The 12,439-nt window shown below is 46.2% G+C and overlaps 1 pseudogene; it reads left to right on the top strand.

The window, feature by feature from the left end:
- Positions 1-2,373: 2,373 nt before the first annotated feature.
- On the top strand, positions 2,374-4,956 carry LOC115791002 (uncharacterized; annotated as a pseudogene).
- Positions 4,957-12,439: the final 7,483 nt, after the last annotated feature.

Below are 12,439 nucleotides of genomic sequence, written 5' to 3'. Positions count from 1 at the left end.
GTACTAGTGAATAATAATAAAAATCAGTTAATTACATAAATAAATAGACACTATAAACACTAACAAGAAGAGCTTATAGAGAGTTTATAGAGCTCGTCTTGGCAAAGTAAATACAACAGTACATTCAGATCATGATTCTGACTGCAAAAGCTGCCGGACAAGATTAACAAGTTTAAAAAAAAAAGAAGAAGAAGCAGCAACATGTTTTCAAAGACTAGGAGAGGAACCCCTTTTTCTAGAAACATTGCCCAGTCTATTTGATTAAGACCTAGATCTGGATGGAGACCGTGTAGTAGTGGATGTTTACTGCTGTGTGCAAATAGATGGCACTGGTGTGAAATAACACACTATAAACATTGGTGATCTGGTTCCACTGGCATCCATATATGCCCATGTGTGAAGCCCACTAATGTGTGCTCACATGTGGATGTAACTGAAATAAATGTTTAAATAAGATTTATAATGTTACATTATAGATATTTTTACTTTGTTTTATGAGGGTCTATTTTTGATTCACATCATGCATTAAGAAAGTTAGATTGTTGGCAGTTCTCATTCCTAGCATTTGTTTCGATGTCTCACTATGGGATGCGCCTCCCTGCGTATTCCTCAGAAGCATTTATCTCATTACGCCAATCCTGATTGGCTGGTGATCGCGATGACCATGTCAGGCGGAGCCACCCACCTTTAAGTAGCTTGCGCTACAACATAGTCATTATTCAAAAACCTCTTCTCGCTTCGGAGCATATCTCAGGAGCAAATAGGCTAGCTAGTTGAACTGTCCACAGACAGGAGTGTCAGCTAACTTCTCCGTCACCGGGCGCTAGCTGCCTTCTTTTGCTCACCTCTCCCCGTGAGTCTTCACCATAGACCAGGGCGTTTTACCACCTACCCTCCGGTAAGGCGGTTAATTACGGTTTGGCACGCCAGCCAACACCGTTCTCTCTTTTGCTGTCATCATAGTTGGCACCCCAGCTAACGAAGATGAACCCGCCATTCCCTCACACCAGAGGAAGCGGAGACTCCGGGGCTCGACTCTGCGTTTGCGGCAACGAAATCTCGAGCAAAGACGCACACCAGGTCTGCTCTTGCTGCCTCGGGCTGGAACATGCCCAGCTTGCGCTCGAAGCCCCCGGTTCATGTGTGCACTGTGCCCGGTTCACCATGAAGAGTCTCCGTCGACGGCTAGCGCGCCAAGCTAGCCTGTCGGGAGCAGATCCTTCCTTGCCCACAGCCGGGACCGCGGCAGATGGTGGTGACAAGGAAGAAATTGCGGAAGCCGAACCGCGCGCTGGCACCAGCTGGGGCTCACAGCTGGACCTAGCTGCGACGGCTCCGCCGTTGGAAGACGTGCTAGAGTTGGATTATGAGGATGATGATGAGGACACCTCAGAGCTCCTCGTATCCGACGATGAGGTGGACGAAGATGAAATTTTCGTTCCCTCCCCTCAGGCTGTCAAGCCTAACACTGCAGCCACCTCCCGGGGCGAGGACAGCGCATCAGCATCCCCCGCTCCCAGCATGGATTTGCAGAATGTGTGCAAACGCGCTGCTTCCAGGCTGAACATTCTGTGGCCCGACGTCGTAATGGAGACCACCAGATCACGTTACGAGGGGAAGAAATTGCCCCAGGCCACCAGGGCGGCGAAGCAGTTACTCCCAGTCTTCTCGGAGCTGTTGGAAGAGATGGCGGTCTCGTGGAAGGACCGCCCGTTCAGCAGCAGAAGCCCAATACAAGGGGCTTCTTCCTTGGATTTTGAGGGCATGGAGAAGCGCGGCTTACTCCGCATGCCCCCTATGGAGCCGTTAGTTGCAGCCCACCTCCATCCGCGGCGAGCAGCGGCATCCTCCAGGAACCCCACACTCCCGTCAAAGGCGGACCGTTTTCAGTCCGTCATGACTGAAAGGGCCTACAAGGCAGCGGCCTTGGCTGCTAGGGCGCTGAATGTCTCCTCCATGCTCGCTGCTTATCAAGCAGAGCTGTGCGAGGATATGACGACTAGGCCCGACCCGAGTGTGTGGGAAGAGATCACTGTGATTACGGACATTTGCCTCCGCGTGCAGCGCTGTGCAGTCCAAGCCACAGGGAAATCTATGGGAATGATGGTGTTGCAGGAACGCGCCAGATGGCTCAACCTGACAGACCTATCAGAGAGGGAAAAGGAGGACATCCTTGACATGCCGATCGTGCCTGATGGCATTTTCGGAACTGCTCTGGCTTCCATGCAGCAGAGATGTGAGGCAAAGAAGAGGGAGGACGAAGCTCTTAAACTTTGCCTCCCTCGGAAAACCGAGCCGATGCCTCCTCCGGCCCCGCGACAGACCTTTGCACAGGCTGTCCCTCGGCCACCCCCTCAGTTCAGAATCCCAAAACGTACGAAGCCCCAGCCGCCCTCCGTACCCCCACCGAGGCAGCAGACGGGGGCAGGCTGGCCACGGAATGGCCCGACAGCGGCTCCGCCAGGACGACCAGCGCAGCCCCTCGATCCTCAGGCCAGGAAGAAGAAGAAGGCAGCCTGACAGGCTGCTCACTTCCCACAGGTGAAGAAGCTGGAAGTTCCCTGTTCACCAGCCCCACCTGCTATGTTCCAGAGTGTGTCGCAGGGGTACCCCCGCCCCATCGACCCCTCGTCGCTGCGCGTTATGCCCCCTCAGAGCGCACACGCACAGGCCACGAGGAAAGGAGACTTTGTTTCGGGAGCAGCAGACCCTGCCCCTCTCCTGAGTCGCAGAAACACACACTCTTGTTATTTAATAAAGCATGTTCCACTGCAGCATCCAGACTTACTGTCGAGGGCGCAGTCAAAACAAGAAAACAGCACAATGGCACTGCTGCCTCGGGAGGGGGCTGCACTTCCCCTCAGGAAGAGTGCCATAACCGACGCTGTGAAAAGTTTAACACCCCGCGCATGCGCAGTGTTAACCTATTGTCACCACGGTACCCCACCGCAAGATGGCCTCCTAACACAAGTTTTAGGGGCCCCCCAAGCGGACGAAACACAAGAAGTTGCCACTTCTCTATCTCGGAGGAGAGAGAGATGGGCGGAGCTCACAACTTCATCCTGGGTACTGAAAACAGTATCACGGGGCTACAGGCTTCAGTTTGCCGTTACTCCCCCTCGTTTCTTGGGCATAATACATTCCCAAGCACGGGGAGAGTCTGCTCGCATTCTACAGGAGGAAATACACTCGCTGTTAGAAAAGAGAGCGATATGTATAGTGCCCCCCGATCAGAGTCGAAGCGGCTTTTACTCCAGGTATTTCCTGGTCCCCAAGCGGGGAGGGCGCGGACTTCGCCCTATCCTGGATTTGCAGGCTCTGAACGAATTTCTCAGAAAATACAAGTTCAGGATGCTGACTCATGCATCTCTGGTACGTTTGGTGCGCCAGGGCGACTGGTTCACTTCTGTCGACCTAAAGGACGCATATTTTCACATTCCCATTTACCCTCCACACAGGAGGTATCTGAGGTTTGCTTTTCGGGGCATCTGTTACGAGTACAGAGTGCTGCCCTTCGGCCTGTCCCTGAGCCCCCGGGTGTTTGTACGCTGCACCGAAGCAGCGATAGCGCCGCTCAGGCAGCAGGGCATTCGTCTGGCTACATATCTAGACGACTGGCTTCTTCTAGCGCAATCGGAGCAGGAAGCTGCGACACAGACGTGCGTCGTCGTGAAGCATCTAACCGATCTGGGTTTCATAATAAACACAGAAAAGAGTGTGTTGTCTCCGGCACAACATATAATATTTCTGGGTTTATCTCTGGACTCGATCTCCTTCACAGCCAGCCTGTCAGCGGAGAGAGTGAAGGCGTTCAGAGCGTGCCTCGCTCTTTTTCGTCTACACAAACTGGTCCGCTTCAGGTTGTGCCTTCGCCTACTGGGACTGATGGCTTCAGCCATCCTTGTAGTGCGACTCGGCCGGCTGCATATGAGGGATTTTCAGCGCTGGGTAGCTTCACTCAGACTGAGCCCCGTGCGTCATGGCGCGCGGAGAGTTACAGTAACAGTGGATTGCGCAATGGCTTTACGCCGTTGGCGACATCCGGATTTTCTGACTCAGGGGGTACCCATGGGCACTGTTCAGTGTCGGAAAGTGGTCACCACGGACGCGAGCCTGTCCGGTTGGGGCGGTGTCCACGAAGGGCGATCTGTGAGAGGTCTCTGGAGCGGCACTCTCCAACGATCCCACATAAATTGTCTGGAGCTTCTGGCGGTGTTTCTCACCCTCAGGCGCTTTCTCCCGTTCCTACAGGGACATCACGTCCTTTTAAGGACCGACAATACAACGACGGTCTCTTATATCAACCGTCAAGGGGGACTGCATTCACGCCAGTTGCACATACTGGCACGCAGACTGATCCTGTGGAGCAGCAAACGTCTCCTGTCTCTGAGGGCCACGCACATCGCAGGCTCTCTAAATCTGGGAGCGGATCTGCTATCCAGAGGCGCTCCGCTATACGGCGACTGGGCCCTGCATCCGGCCATTGTAGAACAGCTGTGGCTGCGCTACGGCCAGGCTTCAGTGGATCTTTTTGCTTCAGAAGAAAACGCGCAGTGTCCGCGTTTTTTTCTCCTTGCGCGATCAGAGCGCGCCTCTCGGTGTGGACGCACTCGCGCATGTTTGGCCACCCGTGCTCCTGTATGCTTTTCCTCCTCTGGCGTTAATACCTCCCACTCTGTCCAGAGTGAGGGAACATCGCCACACAATGATTCTGATAGCTCCGCTCTGGCCGACAATGCACTGGCTAGCGGAGATATATCAGCTTCTGTGCGGGCAGCCGTGGCAACTCCCGTTGCGCAGGGATATGCTGTCCCAGGCACGGGGGTCGATTTTCCACCCACATCCAGAGCGCCTGGCACTTTGGGCCTGGCCCGTGAGTGGGTTAATCTAAGCATGGTGAATCTTCCCCAGGGGGTGATTAACACTATTCAGAATGCTAGGGCATCCTCCACCAGGTCTCTGTACAACAGTAAGTGGAGGGTGTTTGAGGACTGGTGCCACGAGAAGGGTCACATTCCCTTTCAGTGTCCAGTTGGCCTGATTCTGTCATTCCTACAGGACTTGATTGACAAGCAAAAAGCCTTTTCCACAGTTACAGTGTACTTGGCTGCCATTGCTGCCTTCCACATGGGGTTTGGTGATAAAACAGTTAGCCAACACCCTTTGGTTTGCCGTTTTATGAAGGGGGCCCGCAGGTTACTCCCTGTCTCCAGGCCACTGGCACCCCCTTGGGATTTGGCGGTGGTTTTGGATGGGCTCTGTTGCCCCCAATTTGAGCCTCTACAGGAGACTGATTTAAAGCATCTGTCCCTGAAGACTGTGTTGCTGCTTGCTTTAGCCTCGGCTAAGCGTGTCAGTGACATTCATGCCCTTTCAGCACACCCTTCTTGCACTCAGTTTGCCCAGGGGCAGGCTAGGGTACTGCTGAAGCCCAACCCGGCATATGTGCCTAAGGTGGTTGGGTCATATGTGCCAATTACCTTGACAGCATTCTCCCCGCCTCCTTTTTCTTCTGATGAAGAACAAAGGTTGCACATGCTGTGTCCTGTTCGTGCTTTGCGTGCTTATTTGGACCGGACTAAGGGTTTCCAAGGAAGTGACCAGCTTTTCATTTCATGGGCAGGTCCTCACAGAGGCAAACCTATCACTAAGCAACGGCTCTCACACTGGATTGTGGAGGCGATTGCGCTGGGGTATTCGAGTCAGGGGCTGCAGGCTCCAAAGGGCCTGCGGGCTCACTCTACTCGTGGTCTGGCGGCATCCTGGGCCCTGTTTAAAGGGGTGTCAATCCAGGACATCTGTGCAGCCGCAAGCTGGTCTTCACCTCTCACTTCCGTCCGGTTCTACAGACTGGATGTCTCTGCTCCAAGTGTAGCCCAAGCAGTACTGAGCTCTGGCTCCTCACTTGGATAGGTGGACTACTTGCTATTTAGCTGGCGGTTGCTTGAGATAAGCTCATCTGGCAATACGGGAGTCTCCATTTCCCATAGTGAGACATCGAAACGAATGCTAGGAATGAGAACTTTAGGTTACTTGCGTAACCCCGGTTCTCAGAGTAGCATGAGTGAGATGTCTCACCAGACAGCCCTTCTTGCTGGGGCGAAGCGAGAAGAGGTGCTTATCTTGAATAATGACTATGTTGTAGCACAAGCTACTTAAAGGTGGGTGGCTCCGCCTGACATGGTCATCGCGATCACCAGCCAATCAGGATTGGCGTAATGAGATAAATGCTTCTGAGGAATACGCAGGGAGGCGCATCCCATAGTGAGACATCTCACTCATGCTACTCTGAGAACCGGGGTTACGCAAGTAACCTAAAGTTATTTCACTCCCACAAGTAGGAGGCCCTGTGACATAGCGATATGCCTGCAGCTTGTGTATTCCCCTCATAGCTCAGGAGGAATCAGAGATGACAAATGGCTTCTCCTATGTCACTCTTGCAATTTTCATTATTTCAGCTATCCACTCAACTGTTCACAGGTACTGCGGCCTAGTACCCATTACAGTTTTGTAGGGGCTTGTCTGGGCTCACTTCCTCTCCTAGGGTGGAAGCTGATCCAGCTGTGGACCAGAAGTGATCTGATGTGACCGATCTGGTTTGGACACAGTGTCCAAACTTTTGACTGGTACTGTACTTAACTGACAATACAGTTAAACCATTCAATGAAATTATCGATGATGAGGAAGAGTTACAGGTTTTTGCAGTTAACAGTGATATCATCCCCTTTGATGGCTGGGTTCCACTTACTGAGAAACAAAGAAGTCCGCACACCAAAGTGCTCCTGGAAAAATTTTTCATCTGAACAGACCTTTAAAACGTGACGTTTCAGACCAACATGCCCTTCTTCAGACTTAATCAGGTAATGTAATGCCCATGTTTATATATCCGCGCAGTCTAAGGTGGTCATGTGGTTGTGATTACTCAGTGCCCAAATACAGGGGAAAAAAAGGGGGGAGTGAATCACACACCAAATAAACAATCAAGAATAGTAAAAATAAATCAGTAAAGCTGAAAACATTAAAAAAGACTATTCGTATGAAATCATAACAAACTGAAAAGGCCTCAAAAAGTTAAGATAAATAAATAAATAAATCTTAGAGACTAATCACAAGGACAGATAATATATATAATAAATAAGAGTCAACAAGATGAAAAACAGTGTCTAAGAAAAATGGAATAAGACACATAGATAAACAATAAAATACAATGAAAAAAACAATGAAATAATGAAACAATGAAATAGGAGTTGCAAGGGATAATGACCCAAATTGAAAATTACAAAAAGGGTCTCAAATCAAATTCTTCATTAAGACCGTAAGGGGATAAAGTGTTGAGGGTATATATCCAATATGCTTCTCTCTTGAGTAAGAGAGAATTAATACTGCCGCCACGTCGTGATGGTTTAATGGCTTCTATGCCACAGTAATATAAGAAGATACGTTGTGTGCAGTCTGGGTAAAATGGATTGCAACCAAGCTTTTAGTATCATGATTACAGGTGTTTGAGCGATGTTTTGATATTCTGGTTTTCTACTGTCGTGTGGTTTTGCCAACATAGGCCAAACCACACTGGCATTTAAGCATGTAGGGGAAAGTGAGGTGATTGTGCCACCCCCTTTTTCTAGGGAACTATAGAAGAAATTTGTCATGTGACCACAAGAGTCAGCCATTTTACTCATCCTGCAAAGAAGAGAGCCTGCATGAGAGCCTGTGTGAGAGTTAAGCACATTTAACTTCAAAAAAATGTTTTTGGCCTTACAAAGTAAAATTTCTATGATCAAGGTTTTTTTTATTGTTGTGTCTGAACAGTTATAGGTAAGTTTGAAAACATTTACAAATGTTTTAATGCTTTGGTAAGCTACACTATGAGTCTATACAGCTAGCATTATGTTAGGCCAAAACTGCCGGATGATGCATTTTTTCCAAAATGTTGGGGTTGGGGTGATTTGTGCCAGAGGGCCTGGGTTAAGTTGTGCCAGTGGCACAACTCACCCCCACTTGTGAATATTTTAAATATATTATTTATTTCAACAGGGATATCTTCCCAGATGAAGATTATGCCCCATTAATGCTAACAGAAAGGCCAAACCCAGAAGAGACCACCACCAGTGCTGCTGCTGATCTGCCTGGACCATCACATGAGGAGCCAACCCATGCCACAGGTCTTGAAGCAGGTCCAGACCCAGGTGAACCACCCACTCCTCCAGAACCAAATCCCAAGCAAACAGCAAGTGACAAAACTGGTTCTTCTGCCCATTTGGGTTATGTATCTCCAGAAGCCATACTTCCCTTGCCAAAAGCCACAGCAAGAAGGCCCATAATGAGAAGAAAGAAAGTAAAATCAAAAATCATGACAGACACACCTGAGAAGATGGAGCTGGAGAAGGCACAAAACGAAAAGGAAGATAAAATGGCTGAAAAGGAAAAGAAAAAGAATGAAAGGCAGAAGAAAAGGGCTCTCAAAGAATCAAATCAAACTAAACTCATGATGGACTATTATGAAGCAGAAGATGGCCTGGAGGACACATGACAGAGAAAATGAAATGGGTGAAAAGGAGAAAAGGAATGAAAATAAGAAGAGAGGGGCTCTTTAAGTGTCCAAACCAAAAAAGAAAATGGTTGTCTCCAGCAGCTCAGAAGAGAGTCACATTTCCATCCCACTTAACGACACGACTGACTATGAGAGTTCAGATGTCCAGAATGATGACGATGATGATAGTGGCAAGGATTTGTCTGCTGGGGACTTTGTAATTCCAAACTTCACAGGCAAAACCAAATCCTAAAACTACGTTGGATTGGTTGAGAAGGTTGATGGTGCCAACATCAATGCAAAGTTTCTAAGGCGAAGTAGTAAGAGGTCTGTGGATGGAAAGCCCATCTTTACTTTCAAAGAAAATGATGAAGTAGTTCCTGGAGTAGATGTGCATAAGAAACTACCCACACCACAAAAACTTGGTGGTTTTTGGAGTCAGTTTGGTCTTTTTTGTTATGAACATATCTTCCTGTGGTACTAGGCCTTGTTTAAGAACACTAACCTTTAATATGCTTATGTGGCGCAATAGGCTTGTAAAAAAAGTGGCCTTTAAATAACTTTAAATAAATCTTAAATGAGTCATTTTTTATTGCCCTTTATTCTGTAGGGTTTACCTGATCATGGGTGATGAAAGATTTTGGTTTTGGAAGTGAAATTGCATTGAGTGCAATGCCGCAGCAATAATTGCCAGATGGTATATTGCTTAGGAAGTGACCGGTTTTTTGGATCTGGAGGCAGGATCTGACTAAATAGTTACTCAGATTAGGAGGTCTCTTACAAACAAATCTAAGTGGTGCCTGTAAAGATTTAAAGGAGGGGATCTTTTCCACTGAGTTATAAAACATCATAAACATTCACAAGTTACAGGCCTGTTTCTCAACTTTCTCAATTCTCCAAAATACTGGAAAAAGTTTTCATCAACAGACTGATTAATATAAAATATTAACACATAGAATGGTTTCAGATCAAACAGATCAACATCTATGACATTAATGGAACCAATCGAAAATATAACTAATAATACAGATCAAAGACAATGTACTGTTGGATTTTTCATTGACCTAAAAAAAAAGCTTTTGATAAAATTCATCATGAAATATTACTTGATAATCTGGAGCACTATGGTGTGTGAGGTGTGGTCTTGGAGTGGGTTAAGAGTTACTTGAGAAGCAGGCAGCAATTTGTGAAAATTGGTGACCATCAGTTGGAGTGCTTGAACATTGTCTGTGGGGTCCCACAGGGGTCAGTATTAGGACCAAAATTGATTCTCTTATACATCAATGATATATGTAAAACATCTGATATATTACAGTTTATTTTATTTGCAGATGATACTAATATCATTTGTGGTGGAGAGAATTCACAGCAGCTTTTAGAAATTGTCACAAAAGAAAGAATCAATTGAAAAGATGGTTTGATAGAAACAAGCTATCACTAAATTTAAACAAAACTAAATTCATGTTGTTTGGAAATTTTAGAAAAGATGTGAGAGTAAAATTGTCAGTAAACAATAGAATGTGAAATATAGAATAGAATAGAGCGTGAAATAGAACAAGTCTCTGATACAAAATTTCTGGGTGTGACAATAGTTAACAAAATCTGCTGGAAACCTCACATAAAACATTTACAAACTAAACTGTTAAGAAGCATCTCTGTACTGAGTAAAACAATGCATATTTTGCATTACAAATCACTTTGCCTACTTTACTGCTTACTTAAATGCCTTGCCTAGAGTACTGTGTGTAAGTCTGGGGCAACACATACAAAACTTCACTCCAACCATTATGTAAATTTCAAAAAAGAGCAATTAGGATCATTAATCAAGCAGGATTTAGAGACCACACTAACATATTGTTTTTTAAGTCAAAAACTCTGAAGTTCATGGACCTCATAAAATATAAAACAGCACAAATTATCTAAGCCAGATGTAATGTGTTACCAGGAAATGTATAGATGATGTTTATTGACAGAGAGGGGAATTATAGGAGAAAGTTGAACTTAAGGAGTCTTGAGGCACGAACAACGATTAAAACCTTTTGTGTTTCCATTTCTAGAGTCAAATTGTGGAACAGTTTTCCAGTGGGCCTACAGCAATGTTCAAGCATTATTCATTTCAAAAGATACTTTCGAAACATGCTTTTGGAAGGGTATGAAATTGATTAAGGGTAATTAAGTCTTTAATGAAATTTATTAGGATAATTGGTAAAGTTAATTACATTTATGTATTTTTATATTTATACTTTTTTTTCTATTTTGCTCTTGTTTATTTTTCTGGGCTTAGTGTATACAGGGTGAAGGTGATTAATAAGTGTGTACATGCTTCTTCCTACTCCATTTCGAGCATGGGGATTTTGATTTTGTATGAGCAAATTTGTGTGTATGTGTATACATAGGCATGTCTGTGCGTATACATATATGCCAATATATGTATATGGGTTTGTTGTTTTATATGTCCAAAATCAATCAATCAAAGAAAGCTGGCACCTAAGGTTGCGCCTCCTGAATACAAAGACTGTTCTTGACCAATGCCAGCTGCCAAAGATACAGGACCTATTAGACATCCTTGGAGGCAACATCTGGCATCTAGCAACCTGAACCAAGGCAAGGCTTACCATCAGAGCATCATCTCTGAGAGCTCATGTCAGTTCACTGCCTTCATTACTCCATGGGGCCACTATGAATTGATCTGGATCCCATTTAAACTCTCAAAGCATGGAAGAGATATTAGTGCTCAGAGAGGAATGCTGCATTCCATACCTCAATGATGTGCTCTGCTATGCAAAAACATTTGATGGGCATGTTGAGGCACTGAGAAGTGGGAGCTTTTCAAGCAAGAAGTCTGGTATGTAGGTTGCCTTGGCCAGCTGGAGGAGTCACAATTAATCCACATGACCTAGAAGCTGTACAAACTCGGACAAACAAAAGACCAAATTGCAAAACCCATTTATGAGCTGCTTCAAACTAAGCCAGAGAAAGCCCAGACTGGAGTATGAAAGAGAAACACCAAATGTCTGCAGCTGCCCTCCCGAGAGCCTATTAACTGGGCCACTGAACATCAGCAAACCTTCGAATAACTGGTCACTCTCCTAACAAATCCACCTGTTATGGCCTATCTGGACTTTAATCTCCTTCTCACCTTACATACTGACACATCAGACCAGGGTTTAGGAGTTGTACTATGTCAGCGCCAGAATGGAAAACTGAGTTTTCCTCACAGTGTGAGGCTCAAGAACCCTCACACTGTTTGAATGCAATTACCATCTGCACAGTGGAAAACTGGATTTCCTTGCTGTGAAATGGGCTGTGTGTGAGAAATTTTGTGATTACCTGTATTGTTCCCCACATTTCATTGTCTATACAGATGACTTACATAAGTTTTTCCGTTTTTCATCATATACAGTCCTAGAAAGTCAAACATGGATGCAGCCACTCTGCCTTGGCCTTCCCTTGATGAGTTCATTTGTGCAAAATGAGATGGATGTCAAGTAGCTGAGTGTGTGGCCTGGGTTGCCACACTCAGCACCTCCTCCCCAGACCTATACCAACAGTCCCATCCTAACCTACCACTATAAGGTATGAAGATCTGGTAAGCACAGAGAGAAGATCAAACCAAAAGAAACTGAGGACTCAAAATTGACCAAGGCCGTGAATTTGAAAATAAACTGTTCCAGACACTTTGGCAATTGTCTGGAGTGGGTCACTCAAGAACTACATGAAAAAAGAGGAGGTCTGCACACCAAAAAGCTCCTTGAGAAATTTTAATCCATCAGTATTTTAAAAAAGTGACGTTTCAGGCTGGAATGCCCTTCTTCAGACTTAACAAGGTAATGCTACACACCTGTTTAAATACCCACCCGTCACCAAGAAATTGAGTGACAGGTGCCATTCAATGTCCAAGAAAAAAAT

Source organism: Archocentrus centrarchus, chromosome 13 (genome assembly GCF_007364275.1).
Source record: "Archocentrus centrarchus isolate MPI-CPG fArcCen1 chromosome 13, fArcCen1, whole genome shotgun sequence".
NCBI lineage: Eukaryota > Metazoa > Chordata > Actinopteri > Cichliformes > Cichlidae > Archocentrus > Archocentrus centrarchus.
Note: the sequence above shows the minus strand (reverse complement) of the source record. Positions and strands in the feature narration are given on the sequence as shown.